A 27,963-nucleotide genomic window follows, 5' to 3' on the forward strand; every position below is an offset into this window, starting at 1 on the left:
ATTGTCCATTTTGATTTCATGGCGAATTTGAGAAATTTAAATAATTTCACATTTTCTGTTCAGTCCCTTAAAGGTGCAATAATGAATTTCTGAAAAACGCTGTTGAAAGTGGATTGGACCAAGCACCAAAATACACTTGTAGCCAATCAGCAGTAGGGGGCGTGTCCACCACCGATCTATATAAATGACTGGATTCTTCATTGCTTCCTAAACTGCCAGAAGGCAGTGAAGTCACCGGAAGTGTTTGAGCGACCATCTTACGTTTCCCTACTGACAGAGGGCATCATTGGCTAACAGCCAAAACATTGACCTAAAATCACATGATTTGCAGCATATCAGTCGCACATGAATAGTTTTTAAGATACACTATATTGCCAAAAGTTTTGGAACGTCTGCCTTTACATGCACATGAACTTAAATGACATTCCATTCTTAATCCGTAGGGTTTAATATGGAGTTGGCCCAACCTTTGCAGCTATAATAGCGTCAACTCTTCTGGGAAGGCTTTCCACAAGGTTTAGGAGTGTGTTTATGGAAAATTTTGACCATTCTTTTAGAAGCGTCATGATGTTGAACGAGAAGGCCTGGCTCGAAGTCTCCGGTCATGATGTTGAACGAGAAGGCCTGGCTCGAAGTCTCCGCTCTAATTCATCCCAGAGGTGTTCTAGTGGGTTGAGGTCATGACTCTGTGCAGGCCAGTCAAGTTCCTCCACACCAAACTTGCTCATTCATGTCTTTATAGACCTTACTTTGTGCACTGGTGGACAGTCATTTTGGAACAGGAAGGGGCCATCCCCAAACTGTTCCCACAAAGTTGGCAGCATGGAATTGTCCAAAATGTGTTGGTATGCGACCAACTCACACAACTATCAGCATTGCCTGCTACGAGCGCAGAGGGAGCTTTTAGGGTTTAGTGGGTTATTTTGGGGTTCTTCTGGGGGATTTAGTGTCCCTTTAATGAAACCTGACCTGCACATTTAACCCCACACCATAATCCCCCCTCCACCAAACTTTACACTTGGCACAATGCAGTCAGGCAAGTACAGTTCTCCTCGCAACCGCCAAACCCAGACTCGTCCATCGGATTGCCAGACAGAGAAGTGTGATTCATCACTCCAGAGAACCCGTCTCCACTGCTCTTGAGTCCAGTGGCGGCGTGCTTTATACCACAATCCAACACTTTGCATTGCATTTGGTGATGTAAGGCTTGGATGCAGGTGCTCGGCCATGGAAACCCATTCCATGAAGGTCTGTAGTTATTGACTCTGCAGAAAGTTCTGCGCACTGTGCGCCTCAGTATGCGCTGACACCGCTCTGTGATTTTACATGGCCTACCACTTCGTGGCTGAGTTGCTTCTTCTTTGTTATAATACCACTAACATTTGACAATGGAATATTTAGTAGTGAGGACATTTCATGAATGGACTTATTGCACAGGTGGCAACCTATCATGGTACCACAATTGAATTCACTGAGCTCCTGAGAGCGACCCATTCTTTCACAAATGTTTGTAGAAGCGGTCTGCATGCCTAGGTGCTTGATTTTACTGTGGCCATGGAAGTGATTGGAACACCTGAATTCAATGATTTGGAGGGATGTCCCAATACTTTTGCCAATATAGTGTATAAGTACAGTATATACATTAATTGATACTTCGAACGTTATCTGTATTGTTTGTGCTCTTTTCAGGCAGGATAAGTGATGTAAATTGTTAGCAGATTTCTTTATCTATGCATTTATGCAGGAAATATTAAGCATAAACATATAAATGGGATTATTAGAAAAATATACGAATATACATTAAATATTCCAATTCATACAATCCTCCCCTATTACAAAAATGCACTATACTATATTACAAAGGTTTACCATGCATCACCTTGCTCGGAGCAACAGTAGAAATGCTTGGAAACAAAGCTTCATGTGTTTAAAACCATATGCCGTCAGCGACCTTTCTCTGAATAAGTTGTGAAGAGTGTATATTTTTTTCCTGATGTCTTTTTGTTGACCAACATCCACTTTAGACTCTTGGAGGTCTTGGAAACCGGTAAAAAGCCACAGGTCAGCTCAAATGCCTTACAAAGCATAAATCTGTATTCATAAATCATTGTATCATTTATATAGATCAGTGGTGTCCACTCACGATGCGGAAGGAGAGAGAGTGAGCAAGAGGGAGATTTGAAGAAATACTGTATAAAGACAGATGGCTGAGAGACATTACAAAAGAGAAAAGTTCGGAGGAATAACACTGGAAAAAGAAGTGTAATGATCAGGCAAGAGCTTTAGGACCTGCGTTAATATTAGAAAAGCATTCCAACGCTGGTGAGATTGATGGTATGCTGCTGACGACTAACGAACTAAAGAACCCTTGCTTGTAGCTATATACTTGTGTACTGTATGTTCATTTTTTTGTTCTTCCTTCATTTTATTATTTTTTTCACTTCTGCTATGATTAAAAGACATCCACTCTTGCATTGCGTGTTCATACATATTATATTGTGGGTGGAGCAATGAAGGGAGGGTGTGTTTGTTTGGGTTGGGGTTCAAATTTCAACAGTGTTCAACAATGATTCTCAGAAATTGTTTACTGCACCCTTAATAACACATTGGTTGATGCATCATCATCCTGTACATGCTAAACTTATATCATTTTTCTTAAAGTGGGCATGTTCACCCCTATTCAAAACAGAAACAAACATAAAGTACAAAGCATGCAAATTTGCACAATATCTAATATAATGTAATGAACTAGAAATAATAAAATTACAAATAGCATACATGTAATGAACAAGTCAAGAAATAATTTCAGATTGAATAAACTTCTCGCCATTACTCATTTGTACACAGACAGAGAGAAAAATACACCTGTCACCCCAGCAGAAAAAGCATTGAGTGTTGCAGTGTACAGCGTTTCAATGTAGGGTTCGAGACTCATGGGATAGATTAATGTGGACGAGGTGTCAGCATGATGTGTCTGTATGATAAATGCGGCCCAGCTCGATTCTCATGTATCACTATAGCTCATGGTATGTTCACATGCTAGTTTAGCATTCGTGAACTAGGTCAGAATGGAACAGAAAGAGCACACGTGGATGTCTGTGCATCTGCAAAGCCCGTTTTTTGGTCTCCTAACAGGCATGTCATGATGTTAGAGCTGTTTGAGGTCATGAAAAACCCTCTGGCTGAAGCACTGATCCACACTCCCTCCACCTCATCACCTCACGTGTTCTACTCAGGATCCAAATCCATTCTGATCTGATTTAATCACGTAAAACTACTGTGTATTTATGGATATTACTGTTTACCTCCACAGATTATGACTGAATGGACCAGTGTGTTTATTGAGAGAATTTATTCCTGGTTGTTTTTTTTCTTCCACAAATTCTATTTCCTTTGAGCAGCTCAGTTCAAAGTCTCTCCTCTAGCCATGCCATCTGGCCATGTTGTTTATGTAACCCTCTGGACACACACAGACACAGACAGACACACACACACACACACACACACACACACACACACACACACACACACACACACACACACACACACACACACACACACAGACACACACACACACACACACACACACACACACACACACACACACACACACACACACACACACACACACACACACACACACACACACACAGTCTTAATATAGGCCAGCTTTCCATGTGTGCATCAGGGGGATTAACATTGGAACTGGACTTTCGTATCTCCTCATTTTACTGAATTCAAACTGAGCTGGCAAGTGGAGGAGTCTTCTATGATGTTCTCAAACACAGCGGCATCAGTTACATACAGTTACACAGCGATGAGACGAGAATGTGAAACGAGGCCTGTGCACTGCCTGATTGGTGGTTTACTTAACCATCAGGCATGTAACCAAACAGTTATTTAGATACAGAGGTTGATGCTAATTTCCCTCCAATGAATGTGGAGAGCATGTTACAGTTTTTTTCGATTGCTAAACGACAGTGAGCACAACTGGAGCTACATGTGCAAAACTCTAACTACAGTCTGCACTACCAACAGTCACCTGAGCTAAACAGTTCACATCACCTGCAAAACTCACTCCAAGCAACACAACTCTTAACACATGGCTCAAAACAGGCTCAGTGCAGCCAAACACTATGCACAACCCTCACTGAGATAACACACACTGTCACTCAGAACACACTGAGAGTAAAAACACTAGCATCAAACACCAATACAGAAAATACAAACTTTTCATCTTTACAGTTTGAACAATTTCAGTGACTTCATACAAAGTAATATTTTCTTCAAAGAAAAGAGTGACATTTTTTCACATGATTTATTTAATTTTTTAGAACATAACAATTCTTTAAGGTAAATGAAAATTAGCAGTTTGCTTCAATAGTCTGTAGTAATTTACGGAATTACAGTAATGAGAAAAAAAAAAGGTAGAAACTAAAAGTACATACGAACATGTAATGTAATGTAATATAATGTAATGTAATGTAATTCGAACAAATAATTGAGGAGCTAATCCTGCCTCTCTCTAGCATCAGGCCACAGGTTTTCATCAACATCACATCTAATATTCTCTCTTGCCATGCACCTGGGGAAGAACCTTCTGGAGTGCCTTATCCATCCCTGGCAGTCGTGTCCTCACATCCGGCATGCATGGCTTCCAAAAGAGACCTTTGGTCATGTGGGTGGTGACCAAACACTTTCCACCTCCACCCATACAGAAAAACAATATATTGAAATATATATATGTGGCATATATTCCAAATACATTGAAATATATTTGCATTGTTGGTCACTTATATTTATCATTTTGAAATATATTCTGAAATATAACAAAAATATATGATGTTACAGTAAGTGTGAAATATATTTACATATATTTAACTAAAATATATTTATTGGGCCAATTTCGAATATTTGCATATATTCCAAAAATATATTTCAAATATATTTATTTTGTGTATGGGAGCCTTTCAGCTGAGATTGCAATCAGCAGTGTTTGAAAGGCACAAGGCTGACATCTATTCTGTTTTGAATGTGTGGTTCACAGTTTTGACAGCAGTGTGTTAGCATTTGAACAAAGTGCTGTAAATCCACAGTGTTGTGCAGGTTGTGGTTAAAGTCATGGGATAAGTGTGTAGAGTTTTGAAAACTGTGTTCAAGCAATGAAAAACGAACTAGAGTTTGGTCCACATGAACTGCTGCTGTGCAGACTGTAGTTAGAGTTTTGCACATGTGACTCCAGTTGTGCCCACTGTCGTTTAGCAATCGAAAAAAACTGTAATGAAAGATCAAATATAACATCTGGTTATGCCACTCAGAATCAGATCAGTATGATCAGTATTTTATATAAAAATACATATATAAAAATATAATTATATATCAAAATATAAAAAAGATATAAATTGTATTTACATTTTAAATGCTCATATATAAACATTATATATATTTAAATGCTGTAACTGATCACCATGTCTTTTAAGATCATCACACCCATTTTTAAACACCTTTTTTTTGTCTTCACTAGTTTTAAATGGTTACATGGTATGACAAATTACTTTGGGTAGCATTTGCCTTAGCAGTGCAGCACTCTTTCAGAAATCCTCCACCTTCCCCAGCTCCACCTGTATAGATCTGCTACGGGTAATTCATGTACTCTATATTGTACAGCAGCAGCAGCAGCAGCATGTCTTGCTCACAGCAGCGAGTCGTGTATTGGCAGTAGCAAGTCCTGTGCTTGCTCTGCAACAGCAGCAATAACAGCAGCAGCAGCATAGCAGATCTATTTCGCCAAGACCAAACATAAAACATTGTCATTCTCATTACCATGCCAATCACTCCGAGAGTTGTCATGACAGAACTGTACGCATACACACACAAATACACATTAAATAGTTAAAATAGTTTCAACAAGGACTTCATGTTAACTACATATGCTTTAAAAAAAGGTATATGAAGATGAACGCAATAAAAGTTGAGAAACATTTCAAACAATAGCAATGCATTTCAGTCACATGACTTCATCGTGTGTGTTTAATTCAGAAATGACATCCATTTGGAGGTTTTAGCAATCTGACCAAACAATATTTCAATAAAGTGATGTTAAAAAATCACAGCTGATGATCTTCCAGTTCATTCGTCACATTGAAGGTCAAGCCAAGTGGATTGCATTATGTGATGAAGTATTGCACACAGTGTGCTCTGGTTATATAATATAATATAGTGCACATTTTGACAAATTTAGCTGGTCATACGTGTGCGATGTGCGTGCAGAAAATCTGCATACTGTGCACAGCAGGCATTACATACTATCTAATATTTTACTGGAGAAATAGTACCAGTACTGTCTCCTCTCAAATGCCTGCTTTTAGGAAGAACAATAAATCAATCTACCCTGTCACTCTCAGTGAACTAAACTCCTAAACTATGAGCTGTCTGTCATGCACAGATGTCAGTAAAGGAAACATAATGTACGTGGAGGTCCGGAGATTTGCCTTCAGCCCACAGGCGCCCCATGATCATGAGAAGTTTAGAGGCGATCAGGAGGAGTTCATTGACGGCTGACTCATCAGACTTGAAGTTCAGCCAAATAGAAATCTGTTGCCAGACATTACATTCAAATACAGACCCTCAGAGAAGGAATGCAATGTATTTTTTCCTCACTGCATTTCCATGCTAGTAGCTATGCATAGTTATAGGCCTCTACTATGGTGAAAAAGCGAAATGTTTTATTAGTTAACCTGAAAATGGTCTTTATGTGCTATCATTTAAATTAGCTGGATTTATTCAAGTCAAATTATTTTGTATAACTAAATGAATTTAGCTACACCAATGAAAATAATTTTCAATGGCCCGATTAAGTAGAAATAGCTGCTTCAGGTCACTTTTTTTGTCAGAATATATATATATATATATATATATATATATATATATATATATATATATATATATATATATATATATATATATATTTTTTTTTACAATGAGGCACTTTTGTTTTATAATAATATTTAAATTTGAAATATTGGTCCACCAATGTGGTATAACCAATGTGCAGGAAGCCATTCTGTTCAGAAAACCACAAAATAGGAAATTATATCAGAAATCACTAGTGTAATGACTGTGTTATGATAAGTTTGTCCTTAAAAATATCAGATGCTTTGACCTGTTTTATTGCATGGGAAGGTAATGTCAGATTGTCAGATGGAATAACCCCAATAAAACTTAATAAAATGTATGATTAATTGTGATATTTGTAAGAAAGGGAAAAAAAGAATTTTATCTCCAAAAATGGATTTTGAAACTTCTTGTCACGAGTGGGTGCTGTAAGTAAGAGCACAAAGGAGAATAGTTCAAGGGAACAGTATTTCATTCAATGATTCACAAAACAGGCAGGAAAAACTCAGGAAAGACAACCACTAACATTGACACTGACGACGCAATGAACTGAACAAAACAGAGAGTATATATACACAGACTAAATATGCTAATTAAAGCCAAAACAGAACATAACATAATTTAATCGTTACAGTACCCTCCCACCCCGGAAAAGCGCATCCTCACACAGTATCAGTCCAACTGAGGAGGGAAGTCAGGGGGTTCCGGAGGAGGATGAGGAACAGTAGAGGGTAGAAAATAGTCAGGGGCAGGCAGAATACTGCATGGGAGAGTGGAAGGAGGGAGTAACCAGGAGCAGAGGGAGCCAGGCAGGGACCCAGGCAACAGCCAGTGAGATGTTCCATGGCAGAGTTGCAGGAGGGAGGAGCCATGGTAGAGACCTGGATGGAGGGACCAGGAATGTGATCTCCTGTGACGGAACCAGCTGCGGTGGGAACCAAGACAGAGACAAGAAGACACAGGGCCAGAGTGACAACACAGATCTGGAGGGCCAAGGTGGAGCTGACGGCTCATCGGACCAAGGCGGAGGCAGGGATCTGTGGATCACTGTGGAGCCGGTGTGACAGAGGACAGTTGTGGAGCCAGAGGGAAGGTGGAGTCGAAGGGAAAGAGGGTAGAGGTGTAACCGCAAGCCAGGATCCCCATGGTGGAACCAGGGTGACACTTGACCAAGGTGGAGACAGGGGGGACGAGGGAGCCTGGCAAAACTGGTGGAGATGAGGGAGCATGGAGCCAAGGCTGAGCCGATGGGTCAGAGGACTGAGGTGGAGTCCGGGGCTCTGTGGCTGGAGGTGGAGACAGGGAATCCTGGGGACTGGAAGTTCACAACACTACAGGAAGTCCACTACTCTGCCAGGAGCCGACTGAGGATGAGCAGGCTGGGGAACTGGCTGGCTTTGATAGAGGAGGTGGGAATGAAAGGCTGGGAGGGATCTCTGTAGACTTCGAGCTGGATTCCAGCGGGGACACAGGAAACTCTGAACTGGATGGGACCAGTGGAGAAGGCAGACTAAGGGGTATTACCTCCTCAAATTCAACCAAACTATTTCCAGAGGCCAGGCATTTACAGGGGCTGGAGTGTGGGCGGGGCTTCCATCCATCCCAGCAAATTCCACCAGAACTCCCTCGGTGGTGGGCGCAGTTGCCAGCTCGCATACCTGGTCAGACATGCCCATGGGCTCAGGCTCCAGGGTGGGGTATGGCTCAGATGGGCCTTCTGGCTCGTTGTCCGCGTCAGGCTCTGAAACAAAGCCAAAATAGAACATAACAGAATATAACCATTACAATCACTTTTTACTCAACTGTTACACCACTTGTCATTTTGTGAGTCATTAAATAAAAACATTTGGAAAATGGTATAAAAAGTTCCAAACCAACACAAATACACATTACATTTCTAAGAAGCAGACAAGTGCGTTTTAAACTAGATTATAAAAGATTTCTCATTAAATCAATTTAATTATTGCTTCATGCTTTTTATCATTACTATATCCATAGCCATATACCTATATTAATGCTGCACTGTATTTGTTAGGCAACTGAGATGACAACAAAACCAAATCAATATATTAGAGTCAGCATTAACAGAACTGACCGTTGAACAACTATTGCTCTCAAACGATAACCACCGTCACTGTGAGTGTATCAGTTTCTAAACTGAAAAATTTAGCCATGAAATCCTGTGCAACATTAATGAGCTTCTCTTCTTACCACCATCTCCAAGGAAACATTATGATACCGGACTCAAAATGTCATATGCTGCAGCTTAGCACATAGGGTCACTAGAAATAACAGTGTTGATGTTGTGGGATCCATTCGTGTAACACTAAACACACCAAGAGCACATCTTATGAACCTTTATGGCATATAATTCTCACAAAATAATCTTTGTGCAAAATGTAGCTGAGTGGAATAAATCAATTTATCCAACACATCAAAGTGCCATATCTTGTCAAGGTGGACAGTGTGGTGGATCATGGATGAATATAAGGATACACACACACACACACACACACACACACACACACACACACACACACAGACACACACACACGTTCTGACCTCGGATATAGAGGCCTTCTCAAGGGGCTCCACAGCAAACAGAGTGTAAGATGAGCAAACACAGGTCTGAGACGTGGCCAGGAAGGAGAGAAAGACAGTGTGGACGTGACTGCGATGGGATGAGCGAGTAGGACAGAGAGAAAAAGACACCCAGCTGTGTTTGCCAAACATACCTCACCCTGAATAAACAGCTTGACATGAAGCTTTTTGCAGAAATCATTTGATTACTACAGTAGTCAAAGGAAATAAGAGCATGTTAAAGTGATAGTTCACCCAAAGAAATGACAACTCTGCCATTGTTTACCCACCCTCATGTTGTTCCAAACCTGTATGACTTTATTAATCTGTGGAACATAAGGGATATTTTTTAAAATAAATTTTCTAGCCCTAATTGACAAAAACAGTCCAAGCAGAAGAAAGTATTTGTTTTACATTTTAGTGCCTAGTTCAAATCTGAAAATGGTAAAATAACTGAAAGCATATTTTAACTTTTTTAAGATATTATTTTACAACTTTGGTTCAATAAATATCGAGTTATGACACATTTGAACCATAAAAATGCTAATGGGGCATTATGTGTGCCAATATGAAATGAAGTTTGATGAGATTTGTCTAAATATGGTAAGTCTCAGTTCAGCCTCAATGGATTTCCTCATTATGAACTATCAGTATTTAATTTATGATTGTATCTACCTCTTAAATGCTTATATAAAAGCTATATTTCACACTGCGTATGAATACAAATAATGAACACACATGGTGTTTTATGGATAACTGAACGTGGCTCCACAAATACAGATTAATGTGAAATGCTAATGAGTTTGAAGAACCTCTTTTGATGTGCTTGTGTCTGCTAGTCGATCACAGAAAGCCTTCTGCAAAACCGAGTCACGTTTCCTCTAATCTATCATTATGGAGCTTTTAAAATGAAGTTGTCATAACAACTGTGCCGCTATCATCCACCGCAAATATGAAGATGACTGACTTTCTCTTTTTGATCTTCTATAAAGCTTCACTTCATAGCTCTTCTCCAGTGATTTTTTTCTAATGGAGTCTCTTATGTAAGAAGAGTTCATGTCTGAGGAAGAATACCACTTTAAGTGTTTGTACTCTCCTGTTGACATTTCCATTTATGAAATGCAATCTGCAAATGGCAATAGTTAAAACAGACAAAGGGGGAAAAACCTTCATGGATTGAACCATCACGAAAACCATCTGACAGAACTTGCAATGTTCTATTTTAAAGTTCAATCTCTCAGGTAATGTGTTGGTATGTGTTGTGTTGCTTTTTGGATGCTACATTGAACAGCTGGCTAGCTGAAGATGTTACACCTTCAGGTTTAAGCGTTATCTGTCAAGAACGTCTCGGTTACTGATGTAACCCTCGTTCCCTGAAGGAGGGAACGGGAGACGTAACGTCGACGTGACGACGTAATTGGGATCACTTCAGGGAGCCCTATCAACTTCGAGTGTCTACAGAACGAGCCAATGAACGTTGGCGTGTGCGTGAATCGCGTCACGCGCCCCGCCCCGCCGCGCGGGTATAAACAGGAAGCGGGCGCACGCACACATTGTTTTTCGCTGAGGAGCCGAGATTTGTGACGGCCATGCAGCGATGGTCAGCAACGGTGGCGACGGGACGTTACGTCTCCCGTTCCCTCCTTCAGGGAACGAGGGTTACATCAGTAACCGAGACGTTCCCTTTCAGTCGCTCACGTTCGACGTAACGTCGACGTGACGACGTAATTGGGATCCCATGGAAAACGCCACGGTTGCTGCCACATCCAGCGCCCTACGCAAGACTCTCAGACCCCCAACTGCTGGGGCGGAAGATCTGCGTAGAGGGAGTTCAACTGCTGTTCCATTATACCCCACACAGCGGAACTCTTGGATAACACTGGGAAAGCGTACCTCTCCAGGGGAAAGAACGCTGCGGAGCCACATCCTGCCCGAAGGGAGGTAACATGTGGAGAATACACATATGGACTGGCCGAAGGGGCAGTGCGACACATGGAATGTCACTGGGGTGGCTCCACCCGAAGGGGGAGACACACCGGACAGTGACGGCAGAGCAGACTCTGCCAAGGGAAGACACGGGCTCACCGCAGGGAACTGGTCGTGGAAGAATACACATATGGGATCGCCGCAGGGATCACCACATATGGAACCCAGCCTAGCACAAGTTACACAAGCATACGAGCACTAGGCCTGGCGTCGGACGCTCCGCAACGTCCGACTGCCGAAGGGGTGCGGAGGAACTCACAGGGTTCGCCAATGGGGAACTCGACTGGAGTAAAAAGCACACGTATCCGTTCCTAGGAAGGGAGTGGCGCAGCAAGCCGACACTAGAGCGGGAACTTCGGTGTTACCGGCTAGTAGAAGCGAGCACACAGGAAGAAACCGGCTCAACACGTAAGCTATAAAACCTAGCGAACGTGTTAGGTGTCGCCCAGCCCGCAGCTCTACAGATGTCTGTCAGCGAGGCGCCGTGAGCCAGCGCCCAGGAAGAAGCGACACTCCTAGTGGAGTGGGCTTTCAACCCAGGCGGGCAGGGCACGCCTTGGGCTTCGTAAGCCAAGGCGATGGCATCCACTATCCAGTGGTCCATCCTCTGCTTGGAGACAGCCTTCCCTTTCTGCTGGCCTCCGTAACAGACGAAGAGCTGATCTGAGGTCCTGAGGCTTTGCGTTCTGTCCACGTACAGACGCAGAGCACGAACGGGACAGAGAAAAGCCAGGGCTGGGTCTGCCTCCTCCGAAGGCAGCGCTTGCAGGTTCACTACCTGGTCCCGGAAGGGAGTGGTAGGAACCTTGGGCACGTATCCGGGCCGGGGTCTCAGGATGACGTGAGAGTTATCCGGGCCGAATTCTAGGCACGATTCGTCGACCGAAAATGCATGCAGGTCCCCTACCCTCTTGATAGAGGCCAATGCAACCAGGAGTACTGTCTTACAGGACAGAATTTTTAACTCAGCTGATTGCAGAGGCTCAAAGGGTGGTCTCTGAAGTGCCGAAAGGACCAGAGACAAGTCCCAAGAGGGTATAGAGAGTGGGCGAGGAGGATTCAGTCTCCTCGCTCCCCTCAGGAACCTGACGATCAGGTCATGCTTTCCCAAAGACTTACCATCAACAGCATCGTGATGTGCGGCAATAGCGGCAACATACACTTTAAGGGTGGAGGGAGACAGCCTTCGCTCCAGCCCTTCTTGCAGGAAGGAAAGCACGGCTCTGATCGAGCAAGATCGGGGGTTCTCCTCGTGAGAGGAGCACCAGTCAACGAACAGGTTCCACTTCAACGCATAGAGGCGCCTCGTAGAGGGGGCTCTAGCGGAAGTGATGGTGTCAACTACCGCAGGGGGTAGGTCACCTAGAACCTCCGCGTCCCGTCCAGGGACCAGACATGGAGTTTCCAGAGGTCTGGACGCGGGTGCCATAAGGTGCCCCGTCTCTGAGAGAGCAGGTCTTCTCTCAGAGGAATGGGCCAGGGAGGGGCTGTCGCGAGGAGCACTAGTTCCGGGAACCAGGTCCGGTTGGGCCAATACGGCGCAACTAACAAGACCTGCTCCTCGTCCTCCCTGACTTTGCACAAGGTCTGTGCAAGAAGGCTCACTGGGGGAAACGCATACTTGCGAAGGCCCCGGGGCCAGCTGTGTGCCAGAGCATCCGTGCCGAGGGTCCCCTCGGTCAGAGAATAGAACAACTGGCAATGAGACGTGTCCGGGGCGGCAAACAGATCTACCTGAGCGGTCCCGAAGCGCCTGAAAATCAGCTGGACCACCTGGGGATGGAGTCGCCATTCTCCCGGTAGCACCTGCTGCCGTGAGAGCTCGTCGGCTGCACGGTTGAGCAGGCCCGGAATGTAAATGGCACGAAGCGACCTCAGATGCTTCTGACTCCAGAGGAGGAGATGGCGGGCGAGTTGTGACATGCGGCGGGAACGTAGACCACCTTGGCGGTTGATGTACGCAACGGTCGCAGTGCTGTCCGTACGGACCAGTACGTGCTTGCCTAGTAGCAGCGTTTTGAAACGGCTCAGTGCAAGACGTACTGCTAACAACTCGAGGCAGTTGATGTGCCAATGCAGTTGAGGCCCCGTCCACAGACCTGAAGCTGCATGCCCGTTGTACGTGGCCCCCCAGCCGGTGGTAGAGGCATCCGTGGAGACCACAGAGTGCCTGGACACTTGTTCCAGGGGAACACCTGCCCGCAGGAAGGAAGGGTCCGACCACAAGCTGAGAGTTTGGCGACAGTGCGGAGTCACTTGGACCCGGCACGAGCCGCTCTGCCACGCCCATCTCGGGACTCGATCGTGGAGCCAGTGTTGGAGCGGCCTCATATGAAGCAATCCGAGCGGCGTAACCGCGGCTGCAGATGCCATATGCCCCAGGAGCCTCTGAAACAGTTTCAGTGGTGCCGCTGTTCTGCGTCTGAGCGTGCTCACGCAGTTCAACACTGACTGGACACGGGCCTCGGTGAGGCGCGCTGTCATGTTGATCGAGTCCAACTCCATACCAAGAAAAGAGATCCTCTGCCCGGGGGTGAGTTTGCTCTTTTCCCAGTTGACCCGAAGCCCTAGGTGGCTGAGGTGACTGAGCACCATGTCCCTGTGTTCGCACAACTGCTCTCTCGACTGGGCCAGAATAAGCCAGTCGTCGAGGTAGTTGAGGATGCGAACACCACGCTCGCACATGGGAGCAATGGCCGCCTCCGCGACTTTCGTGAAGACGCGGGGCGACAGGGCCAGCCCGAAGGGTAAGACCTTGTACTGATATGCCCGTCCCTCCAACGCAAAGCGGAGAAACGGTCTGTGTCGAGGGAGAATCGAGACATGAAAGTACGCGTCCTTCAGGTCGATCGCTGCAAACCAATCTTGGGGACGGATGCATTTGAAAATGCGTTTCTGCGTAAGCATCTTGAACGGTAGCCTGTGAAGGGACCAGTTCAGGACGCGCAGGTCCAAGATTGGTCGTAACCCACCACCTTTCTTGGGTACAATGAAGTACGGGCTGTAGAAGCCGGTCTTCATATCGGCTGGAGGGACCGGCTCGATCGCGTCCTTCGCCAGTAGGACTGCGATCTCTGCCCTGAGCACAGGGGCATTGTCCGCCAGAACACGGGTGAACAGGATGCCCTTGAAAGCAGGGGGGCGCCGGGCGAACTGAATCGCATAGCCGAGTCTGATGGTACGGATGAGCCAGCGAGACGGGCTGGGAAGCGTTAACCAGGCTCCCAGAGACCGAGCAAGCGGGACTAACGGCACCACAGACGTACCCGGGGTGGGGCAGCGCGGCGGAATGCAGGGACCCGACTCGGACGGCACAGCGGCCCGAAGTGGGGTCTGAGTGTGTGGTGCAGCACATACCTGCTTCCGTCGAAGGGCAGAGTGAGTGTGAGGAGGTGAGAGCACGTCCGGAACACAGCCACTGCTGCTCACTGGCGATGAAAGAGGGGCTCGGGAGTGACAAGGCATGGCGGCGTCGTCGACTGCCAAGTGCGCCCTCTTGGGGCCCAGAGGTTTCAGAAATTGCTCTTTTTTTGAAAATGTGGGTACCACTGACCCGTGGGTCAGTGGCGGAACAAAAAGAAAAGGAAACAAAAGATTCTCCGCCCGGCCCTCCACCGGGGGAAGGAGTGGCGCCTTCGCCATCTCCTGAAGAGCAACTTGATCCACCTCCGGGCCGCCCGTCTCAGGGTCGTTTGCACCGTCGCTTGCCTCCTGGTTTGGCAGCGGCCTGGACGGGCGGGGTCGGCTTCCTACGGCTTGCTCCGCGCTGAGGCCTGGATGGTTGCTGCTGCTGCTGGGGCTTAGCGGGAGCGGAGGACGCCGCAGAAGGCCGACCTCGGCGACGAGTAGACGGAGGGTCTGCGGCCGGCGGACGGGTGGGAGCAGCAGCGGTCCGCCGGGGCAGGATGTGCCGGATGGCCTCCGTCTGCTTCTGTGCGGCCGAGAACTGTTGGGCAAAGCTCTCGACCGCGTCGCCGAACAACCCAACCTGGGAAAGAGGGGCATCCAGGAACCGATATTTATCGGTGTCCCTCATATCCGCCAGGTTGAGCCAAAGGTGGCGCTCCTGGACCACCAAGGTGGACATCGCCTGACCGACAGAACGTGCGGTTTCCTTCGTCGCCCGGAGGGCGAGGTCGGTTGCCACACGGAGCTCCCGGAGGAGCTCTGGGTCAGAACCACCCTCGTTCATGTCCATGAGCGCCTGGGCCTGGTGGACCTGCAAGAGCGCCATGGCATGGAGGGCGGAAGCAGCCTGTCCACAGGCCTTGTAAGCCCTCGCCGTTAGACCGGACGAAAACTTACAGGCCTTGGACGGGAGGCGTGGATTACCCCGCCAAGAGGAAGCGGACGCCGGACACAGCTGCATCGCGACGGCCCGCTCCACCGGGGGGATATCCACATACCCCTTAGCTGCCCCGCCGTCGAGGGTGGCGAGGGGTGAGGAGCCACTAGAACGGCTTCGGGCACTATACGGTGCCTTCCACGTCCTAGAAAGCTCCTCATGCACTTCCGGAAAGAAAGGTACCGGGGCGGCGCACTGAGAACCAGCACGGCCCGCCCCGAGAAACCAATCGTCCAACCGAGAAGGTTCGGGACGTGGTGGAGGATTCCACGCAAGCCCGACCTTCTCGGCGGCCCGGGAAAGCATAGCAGTCCATTCTGGATCCGGCTCGGACAACGCTACACACCCCGAGGGGGGCAACGCAGCCGAGTCGTCATTTCCAGAGGACAGCTCCCCCTCCGATGCTGCGATCGACATCTGGTCATCAGCCGGAGCCCCAAAGGAAACGGTTGGCCGTTCTGGAGAAGGACCAAGACGTTCACTAAGGAGCCCCAATGGCGACAGCGCTTGTGAGGCGTGAGGGGCCCGCGGAGGATGACTCGACGGGGAAGCCCTCACTGTAATCCTCAGATCACCCTGGTCATGCACCGAAGTAGGTCTATTCTGCGGGGCAGAATAGACACTAGATCGGGGCATAGGCGAGGGGACTGCACCTCCCTTGAGGTAAGCGAGTCTCGATCTAAGCGCTGCGATAGTCATATTCCCGCAATGGGAACATGAACTATCCACAAAAGCTGCCTCAGCGTGTTGAATGCCCAAACACGAGAGGCAACTGCTGTGGCCATCTGCTGGCGCCAGGGAACGACGGCATCCAGAAACGCACAAGCGGAATGACATCTTGAAAAAGACGCAGGGTCACGCTTGTGTTGCTCTTTTAGTAAAAATAAAAAAGGTTGAAAAAATACTCTCTCAGTGCTGAGGCACCCAGGGGTAGCCGCGGTGTGAATAAACACACAAGGAAACGCCCACCGAACCGACACACACACACACAAACACAGAACAATAGTGCTGTGAAAACAGCAGTTTGTGAGCTGCAATGCTCGCGGCCACTGCTGATCGCGCCGTCACACCAACACTGTAGGCAGAGAGTAGATCTCTTTGAAGTCTTCAAGGGCTGAATCTCTTTGTAGACAGAAGTCTCACGAAAGCTCGGCTCCGAAGTGAAAGACAATGTGTGCGTGCGCCCGCTTCCTGTTTATACCCGCGCGGCGGGGCGGGGCGCGTGACGCGATTCACGCACGCCAACGTTCATTGGCTCGTTCTGTAGACACTCGAAGTTGATAGGGCTCCCTGAAGTGATCCCAATTACGTCGTCACGTCGACGTTACGTCGAACGTGAGCGACTGAAAGGGAACTACCCATCAACAATTGCCACAAAAAAGCAATTATTGCTGGTAGCTATAAAAAAAAATAAAAAATATATATATATTTCACACACGCGCCAATAAAAAACAGACTTTTTAATTCTACGGTTCAGAGCGAGGGTTAAAAAAATGCTTATGAAAACTAAAATATGACAGGTTTTAAGTAGAGCTCAGGAGAAAATGTAAATAAAAACCACTTTACCACTGCCAGATAATTAACACAAAACAAACAAAAAGATGTCACACACTGCAGCAACTGGAAATGCAGTAGGACAGACTGAATGTTTTCAGCATCTCCATTATCTCAGAGACAGAGGCAGACAGGAGAAAATTTTAATAAGCACTTTAAATGTTGTCTTTGAGAATCCTGTCCAGTCAACAGATTTGGCCTCAGTACACTACAAAAGGCAATGACTGAGCAGCGTGAAAGAGATGAAGGTGAGCGTAACATCAAAAACAGCTTTTTGAAGAAAGTTGCATCACAAGGGGAAATATAAATCCACTGGACTGTTAACTCTTTCTGTTCATCCAGATAGATCAAACCTGCATCGTATTTCTGTGGGTCATTGTAGGTATCAAAGTACTTGTTTATCCTTGTCCTCATTTTTTAAATCTGACATTACAGTTTTTCTCAGTCGCTCAAAACTACTTGTTCAACCTCCACATCATCTAGTCACTTGAGCACATCATAAAAGCAATTTCTCATTCTTTTTAACTAATTGCTTTGGTACATTCATGCATTTGATTATGCACAATTGTCTGCTGTTTCCTACATTATCAACGGCTTATGTTTGTTCCCTGTTGGATAGTCTTAACTTCTAAAAACATTTAGGCATTAGATCATAAAGTTATTAAATGCAAAATGGTTGAACTAGTTGTCATAAACTGTCAAGCATATTTTATATAAGTTTCTATTAGACCTTTTTTTGTAAATGTGTACAACATAGCAGGTGACAACTTGTTTATTCAAGGGAGAAGCTACTTTCACTGCAAACAATGGGACGAGCCGGCATTTTCCACCACATACCCGAGGAGCTGAGGAAGAGGCACCGAGGCTGCAGAGCCAGAGTGAAGGTGAAGGCTAGCAACTAAGTGGTGGAAGTACAAGCCCTTGGTTCCGTTGATAGTGATGGGGAATGTGAACTGTCTGACCAACAAGACGGACGAGCTGGCTGCCCTTGTGAGGACGGACAGGATGTTCAGGAAGTGCAGTTTACTTTGCCTCTCTGAAACCTGGCTAACCCAGAACTCCCCTGACGCTAATGTGGATCTACCTGTGGACGCAGCGGCAAAAGCAAAGGAGGAGGACTCGCAGTGTTTATCAACAACAGATGGTGCAACCAGGAGCATGTTACGGTGAAGGAGATCGTGTGCAACAGAGACATTGAGATGCTGGTGGTAGGTCTCAGACCGTACTACATGCCTAGAGAGTTCTCCCACGCCATTGCTGTTGTTGTGTACGTCCCTCCGTGTGCGCACGCAGAGACTGCTTGTGACGTTACCCACTTCGACCATCGCGAGACTGCAAACACAACATCCGGATGCATTCATCGCCATCTCCGGGGATTTTAACCAATGACACTGGATTCCACACTGTCAGACTTTCACCAGTTTGTATGCTGTCCCACCAGGAAGAACAGGACATTAGATCTTCTGTATGCCAAAGTGAGGGAAGCTTACATTGCCACTCCTTTACCTCCACTGGGAAAGTCTGATCATAACCTGGTCCTGCTCACACCACAGTACAAACCACAGATCCAGAGACAGTCCATGACCAAACGCTCCTTCAGGAAATGGTCTCCTGAGGCAGCGGAGGCTCTGAGAGACTGGTTTGAATGTACCGACTGGAGAGTCCTGCAGGAAGCACATGGCGAGGACATCGAGGGGGTCACTCACTGCACTACTGACTACCTGAACTTCTGCAAGGACGTGGTGGTCCCCACTAGAACTGTACGCTGTTTCCCCAACAACAAGCCGTGGATCACCAGTAATGTCAAGGACATCCTGAACACGAAGAAGAGAGTATTCAAGGATGGTGACAGAGATGAGCTGAAGCGCGTACAGGGGGAACTCAAGGTCCACCTGAGAGAGACGAAGGAGGACTACAGAAGGAAGGTAGAACAGAAGCTGCAGCATAACAACATGTGGGAGGTCTGGGATGACATGAAAACGATCACAGGCTGTAAGAAGAAGGGCAGTATCACAGGAGATGGGGATGCTGGGAGAGCAAACCAGCTAAACCTGTTTTTAACAGGTTTGATACACCAGCTCCCACAACCAGCGACAGCACCCTTCATACCCCCATGTCCATCACTTCCCCCAATGTCACCACCGTGCCCATTACCACCTCAGACTGCAGACCAACCACACCCTCCACACACATGGACAGTTCAACACCCCTCCCTATCACCAAGGATCAGGTGAGCAGAGAGCTGAGGAGGCTCTGACCAAGGAAAGCAGCGGGCCCGGACAGAGTGTGTCCAAGGATGCTTAAAGCCTGTTCTGCTGAACTGGGGGAGCTACTTCAGCATGTATTCAACCTGAGCCTGCAGCTGGGGAGGGTCCCAGTTCTCTGGAAGACTTCATGTCTCATCCCGGTTCCCATGAAAAAACACCCCAGGGAGCCGGGTGATTTCCGACCAGTAGCACTGACATCACACATCATGAAGACCTTCGAACGGCTGCTGCTCCATGTCCTCAGACCTCAGGTTCACCATGCAAAAGATCCACTGCAGTATGGATACCAAGAGAAGATGGGTGTGGAGGATGCCATCCTCTGTCTGCTCCACAGGGCTGCTCACATCTGGACAAGGAGAGGGGTGCTGTGAGAATATAGTTTTTTGATTTCTCCAGCGCCTTCGACACCATCCAGCCGCTCATGTTGAGAGACAAGCTGACAGAGATGAGGGTGGACCCACTCCTGGTGACATGGATTACGGACTACCTCACAGAGAGACCACAGTATGTCAGACTGAAGGGCTGCATGTCAGACACTGTGGTCAGCAGCACCGGAGCACCACAGGGGACCATGCTCTCTCCTGTCCTCTTCACCTTGTACACATCTGACTTCCAGTATAACTCCGGGCTCTGCCATATGCAGAAATACTCAGACGATACTGTGATAGTTGGCTGTATCAAGGATGAAGCAGCAAGAAGCAGCAAGAAGAGAGATGCTGGTCGACTGGACAGACTGGTAAGGAGAGCTGGCTCAGTAGTGGGCTCAGAGCTGGACTCTCTGGTGACAGTGGCAGAAAGAAGGACCCTGGACAAACTGCTGTCCATACTGGACAATGCCCACCACCCTCTGCACAACACCTTCATCGGGCAGAGGAGTGTGTTCAGTGGTAGACTACTGTCCCAGCCCAGCTCCACCAACAGATTTAAAAAATCTTTCGTCCCACTAGACATCAGACTGTACAAAAGCTCCTATCAGAGGTACATCTCATGAAGCCTCATTTGGCAAGATATATAGACAGAGCAAAACACAGTGTTACAAATTCTGACAATGGAAGAACAATGTGGTGGAAGGGTATGGGAGGCAGAACAGTGGAAGATGTAGAAGAGGCCAAAATTGTAATAGGGGCCTTTATTGAGGACCATGTTCTCATTCATGACCTCATGGCTGAGGTGGGTAGAAAGGTACAGCTGAAGGTTGGGAGAAGAATCATCATTCAAATGTTTGTAGAACAGGTATGTAATCAGACAATGTTCAGTATACCCTAATACTGTAATGCTGAATTACAGTAGTCCATTTGCATTTTACATTGTACAGTAAATATGGAGTATGTGTGTGTGTGTGTGTGTGTGTGTGTGTGTGTATATACACTGAACAAAATTATAAACGCAACACTTTTGTTTTTGCCCCCATTTTTCATGAGCTGAACTCAAGATCTAAGACTTTTTCAATGTACACAAAAGGCCTATTTCTCTCAAATATTGTTCACAAATCTGTCTTAATCTGTGTTAGTGAGCACTTCTCCTTAGCCGAGATAATCCATCCACGTCACAGGTGTGGCATATCAAGATGCTGATTAGACAGCATGGTTATTGCACAGGTGTGCCTTAGGCTACCCACAATAAAAGACCACTCAAAAATGTAACCGAAAACCATGGGGCCGTGCATTATCATACTGCAACATGAGGTGATGGTCGTGGATGAATGGCACAACAATGGGCCTCAGGATCTTGTCATGGTATCTCTGTGCATTCAAAATGCCATCAATAAAATGCACCTGTGTTCATTGTCCATAACATACGCCTGCCCATACCATAACCCCACCGCCACCATGGGCCACTCGAACCACAACGTTGACATCAGAAAACTGCTCACCCACACAACGCCATACACGCTGTCTGCTATCTGCCCTGTACAGTGAAAACTAGGATTCATCTGTAAAGAGAACACCTCTCCAAAGTGCCAAACAGCATCGAATGTGAGCAGTTGCCCACTCAAGTCAGTTACAATGACGAACTGCAGTCAGGTTGAGACCCCGATGAGGATGACGAGCATACAGATGAGCTTCCTGAGATGGTTCCTGACAGTTTGTGCAAAAATTCTTTGGTTATGCAAACCGACTGTTGCAGCAGTTGTCCGGGTGGCTGGTCTCAGACGATCTTGGAGGTGAAGATGCTGGATGTGGGGGTCCTGGGCTGGTGTGGTTCCACGTGGTCTTCGATTGTGAGGCCGGTTGGATGTACTGCCAAATTCTCTGAAATGCCTTTGGAGACGGCTTATGGTAGAGAAATGAACATTCAATTCACGTGCAACAGCTCTGGTGGACATTCCTGTAGGCAGCATGCCAATTGCACGCTCCCTCAAAACTTGCGACATCTATGGCATTGTGATGTGTGATTAAACTGCACATTTTAGAGTGGCCTTTTATTGTGGCCAGCCTAAGGCACACCTGTGCAATAATCATGCTGTCTAATCAGCATCTTGATTTGCCACACCTGTGAGGTGGATGGATTATCTCGGCAAAGGAGAAGTGCCCACTAACACAGATTTAGACAGATTTGTGAACAATATTTGAGAGAAATAGGCCTTTTGTGTACATAGAAAAAGTCTTAGATCTTTGAGCTCAGCTCATGAAAAATGGGGGCAAAAACAAAAGTGTTATGTTTATAATTTTGTTCAGTATATATATAGAGAGAGGGAGTCTTGTCTTTTTCCTTTATATCTTAATGACATTGTACTGTAATATGTTGACAGACCAACAGTAAAAGCGTAGCTGTGAATCATGTCCAGTCTCTTGCAATAAATATCCCACATAGAGTAATGCATAAATTTGCACTGTTGAAATTGATATATGTGATACAGATAAAGTGCAGTCTTGTGCATTTTCAAACATTGTCATCAAAATTGTAGCCATAGTTTACATCTGAAAATACTGACAGAGTACACTTTTATGTTGACAACATGGCTAAGCATTTTGACTATTTTGTTTGTGAACAATGACACTGGCACTGTTCATTGACATAAATACTTACTTGTGAGAGATGAACTAAGGATTTTGAGCAAGTTACAGGCTTTTACTGGTAATCCATTGTGTGGTGCTACTTGTATTAATTGTTTTGAGAAACTCACTTACTGGTTTGCAAATCTTAAGGATGATTCAAGAAATGTACCAAAGCGACTAAGAACAACTTTAAAATTATGCAAATGAAAATGAATTGAGGTATAGCAAACAGGATTCAATTTGAATGTAAGGAAGTTGAATTAAAATAAATAGAAATTCAACTTACTCTGAACTCATTGTTTGAAAGTTTTGGAAACAGAAAGCCAGACAGACAGACAAGGCCGGCAGACAGATGACAGACAGAAAGAAAGATAGATAGATCTAGCTAAATAGCAAAACCTTGACTCCTTGAATAACACTGCACACACACTGTATCAGTTGTTAAAAGATGCTGGTGCACTGTAGTACATCAGTTTAATTGAAGAAACAATTGCTGCCTATTGATTATTTCATCGTTACAATTTCAATTAGAGTCTGGAATGAGTGACGCTGCTCAATGTATCCAGCAGGCCTGAAGGCAAGTCTAATGGGATAGCAGTAAAACCACAGCATTATGAAAACGATTAGATCATTTGAATTTCACACGACTACTGTATATGCTTCACTGGTGCATCACAAAGGTTATAGTACTGATTACTTTTTGATAGTAAATATTCATTAACATTTATTCCAAAGCATATTTGTAAAAATATGAGTTTGGTTCCTTTTTCCTTCCAAACACAAGCACGTTCTTGGATTTCTCTGTTAAATAAACAAATTGCACTATTATTATGACAGCCAATCAATGGCACCTGGGAAAACAGTTTCCTTTCTGCATTTCCTATATGTCGGTGGCTCTGTTGCTTTGGAAACTATGTTGTGGCTTTGTGTCGGAGCCCTGAGTGAACATGTCTCGGCAGGATGCAAAAAACACAGCGATTAGCGACATACTGCGCTTTGCTCCCCATACCTCCATACCCCATAGTGACTCAAAATGCTCCAAGCACTTCACCACAGGAGCCGACCACCTCCTGAGCTCACAGCATCTCCAATGCATCATTGTAAGACGTTTCTCCAAAAATATATTTTGGATAGGGACACCTGTAGAACAGCTTTGTAGAGATACTAGGTCTATACTGTTTAGCCGCCGGTGTTTTGTATCCCTCTGAGATGCAATACAGAAAGTACTTATAAAGGTGAATTGTTTAATTATCTTATAACAATGTTTGGCTTCTACTTACAGTTTAAAAAAAATTGGTTATACAAAAGGATACTTGTAAAGGATCATTGTTATGTGCATAAGAGAAACCTACTTACACAATATGCCGTTTTCAAAAATACTCTTTCTTTCTGAAGCAGGTATTATTTGGCATAATTAATAACTGTGTTAGCTCAGTGGAGTATTTGTGTGGCCTCTCTCATCTCTGGCCTCCATTTCCATTAATCGCATTTTTCTGGAGGGGCGTCTTTGTCGCAGGACTAAATGAATGCAATATGTCATTATCAAGCAGGGCACAGACCATATTTTCCAGCAGTGTTCTGGAGAAAAACATGTTTGTATCTTACCGCAGTCAGATAACCTAGGTGGAAATGTGTGATTACTTCCTCCCCAAATCCAGCTTGACACCCGTGAGCAAAGGTACATTCAGTTGATTTTCATCAGTTATGTAGACACAAGGCAGACAGTTACAAAACCAAAAGAAACAGAATTTAAATCATTTATCCTGAGCTGATTTCTGTGGATGGGTTTGTCTCACGAATGCTAAGAGCTGATTTAAAAAAACAAAAAACAAAAAAAACACACTTTTTTTTAATACTAAGTATTTTTTAATAGTTACAGGTATTTATGAATATGTCAGCTTACACTTATAAATGCATCACCTTATATAACAATAAAGTAATACTGTAAAAGATTTCATGCTTAAGCTGTTTTACACTAAAAGAAATTAAATCACTGGAGTTTGCTGATATCCACCTCTATCAGGCAAATGATCACTGTCTGACCTTCTATTGGTAGTTTATTGGTAATTTGCTGATCTAAGTCACTGTCAGTGTGAATGAAACTTTACTAGTGGCCAAAGTTGATACCACATCCTAATGTCAGTGTCAGTAGCCGCGTTTCCATTACCCTTCAAACTGCGCAAATTGCAATTGCGAATTGAAAATACGCCCAATGGAAACACGTCAATTTCGCAAAAACTCCCATTTATCGCAAAAAAGTTTTTACGCTCGCATGAGGTGGTTTTTCAGGCAATTCGAAAAATAATTATTTAGCAAAACTGCAATGGAAACAGTTTTTGCGCATTTACAGGTCACCTGACGTGGATGACATTGGTATGTTTGAACAGAATACGAGACCGAGTTCTTTACAGGAATAATGGATTCTAAACCTCAAATAAATGCCACAATCAATACCTTGGGCCCTATTTTAACGATCTGAAACGCAAGTGTCAAAGCGCAAAGCGCAAGTAACTTTGTGGGCTGGTCTTGGCGCTGTCGCTATTTTCGCTATAAATGACTCTTGCGCCAGGCACAAATCTAAAATAGGTTGGTCTGAAGTAGCTTCATTATTCATAGGTGTGGTTTGGGCGTAACGTGAAATAAACCAATCAGAGCGTCATCTCACATTCCCTTTAAGAGCAGGCGCGCTTGTTCTAAAGCGGATTCCAATTATAACGGTGGATTTGCCAGGCGCGCACCAGGAGCAGTTCACAGCCGAGGAGAGCAACGCTCTCATCAGGGACGTTGGGGATGGAGAAACCCACCCAAATTAACTTCGGTTAAAAAGGCGTATGATAATTTGGGTAAATGTATAAGCTAGATGTATGCTTTTATAATAAATTGTCTATCTATCTATCTATCTATCTATCTATCTATCTATCTATCTATCTATCTATCTATCTATCTATCTATCTATCTATCTATCTATCTATCTATCTATCTATCTATCTATCTATCTATCTATCTATCTATCTATCTATCTATCTATCCATCGTAATAATGTATGATTTGCAAAAATGAAAACTGCTGCTTCTGTGTAGATGAAAGAATCAAAGTGTATGCGCGTTGTGCACACGCTACATTGATTATGGCCAAGCATGCGCCCTTAAAATAGCATATGAATAACATGCGCAACGCGCCACTGACTTTAAACTATTTTTTCCTGGTTAGTGGCGCAATTGTTTTCTGAACCTGCAAAATAGAATGAAGGAACGTTAGCGCTGGAACACGCCTCCTCTTTGCGCTGAACCGCCCAGGGAGCGCAAGTTCATTCCCTAGTTTAGCGACGTGCTTCTGTGGAGGGAAAAGCGCGCTTTGCGCGGGTGCAAAATAGGAATGATACATGCGTCGGTGTACAAAGTCAATTGCGCTGGGTGCAAGATAGGGCCCCTTGAAGCAGATATGAGGGAGAAACACCCAGAAACACCTCATATGTGCCGCTCACAAGAATAATAATAAGGATCGTTCCTTACCATTAATGCTTGGAAACACACATACATCTCCTTTGATTAATAATAATGGCTAGTGCAGTGGCTGGGATATAGTACATAAACCTACCAACGTCCGTTGCCATGGTTTTTGGAATGATTTTACATATCGCGAGAGGAAAAAAATGAAGTTTTAGTCGCACAACATCGGTTAATGGAAACGCCGTCATTTCGCAATAGTTTTTTGTCGACATTTAGAAAAAAATCGCAAAAGTTTTGCTGATTGAGACATCGCCCCTAACTACTGGTGTTCCTAGTGGCTAAAGTTGGTATTGCAAGCTATTTCAGACACAGCCATTAGCCCCTTTCGCACTGGGTTGTTCTAGGAACTTAGTTCTAGGAACTAAAAAGCAGGGTGGTCCCCCAAGAAGAAAATGTTCCCTCAGGCCATTTTCCTGGATGCATTCGCACTGCCAGGAACTCTGAAGTGATGCAAGCCGCATTGTAACTTTTATTTTCCAGCGCAGCGGACATTAAATATTTGCTGAGAATGCCAGCACACATTCTCCGTCTTCATTAGTTTATGATCTGTCTAACAGTCCAGTCTAATACGTTATTAAAAAGAACTGTTATACAAAGAAAGTAGACAGTATATAAAAACCTTTATTAGTGTTTGCCATGTGGTTGATGTCCAATGTCGCTAGCTGAGCAGAAATACATAAACATGTTCCGCTTGGTCCCCTTAAATTGCGTTGGATTTTCTCCTTAGCGTAAAGGTTGAGAGGTTCATCTATCACTGTTTTCCATGTTTGCAGAGTTAGTTCTTGTAGTAAATTTAAAGGCTATAATCTGTGCGTGTACACGGCTTTTTAAAAAATGGTGGCCGCTGATCTTTCGCGTGAGTTCAGCCAATCAGTGTACACTTACGTCACTGGTAGTTCCTATAGCACTGGTTCAGACCCTACTTTGAAGTAGGAGCTAATTTAGTTCCCCCAAATTATGTTTTATAAACAAAGTTCGGGAGGAGTACGTTCAAATAATCAATTTGTCATCAAACAATTACTATGTCTACCCTATCAGCATGAGAAGAAGCATATATATATTCACTCTGTCAACTCACCTAACATTCCTTGACAATTTTTCAGCATCCCTCCACCACCCTGACTCCTCACTCTTGGCTCATTCTTTTACAGCCAGGAATATGGGGGGAGTACTCTGGGTTCGGGCCAAATACCGAGCCCGGAGCCCTCTCCTCGGACAGCACGCCAAATACGCTTTTATTCTATCTGACTTATTTGTAAGTGTGAACTCGTGAAAAGGAGTACCTAGAACTAAAAATGTTCCCAGTTCCTGTGGTGCGAACAAGCCAGAAAGCGGGTACTTTCGCCAATAGTTCTAGGAACTATGAAAAGGTTCCTCCGGTGTGAAAGCTCCTGTTGGCCCTGTCCCAAATGGCACCCTAAATACTCGCGGTCTTCTTACGAGTCCACACTTTCGTGATGTGATTCTGCTTTGACTGTCGGATAGAAGTCTGCTGCGGAGCTCGCTTCATTGTGGGCTCTGAAAAAATGCGCATCGACGGTGCATATCAACCACAAAGAGGGTGCTCGCGAGCCAAAAATGACAAATGGGACACCCTTCGGTCTTATGGACATATTAGACATGCGCATGCGGCAGCCATTGTAAGCCCAAAAGACCGAAAGTGCACATGAAGGCTGCATTCCAGTCCAAAATTGTCATGCCCTTCACTCGCTAACTTCCCTCAGTCTCGTTCACTCGGATGTACGTCATTGCATACGTTGGACGAGTGCCCACTACTGGCAGAAACTGCGGCGGGCTGAAATGGAACGTCCTAAGCCCTTGGTCACAGC

The sequence above is a fragment of the Scardinius erythrophthalmus genome (assembly GCF_964197995.2).
Source record: "Scardinius erythrophthalmus genome assembly, chromosome: 17".
NCBI lineage: Eukaryota > Metazoa > Chordata > Actinopteri > Cypriniformes > Leuciscidae > Scardinius > Scardinius erythrophthalmus.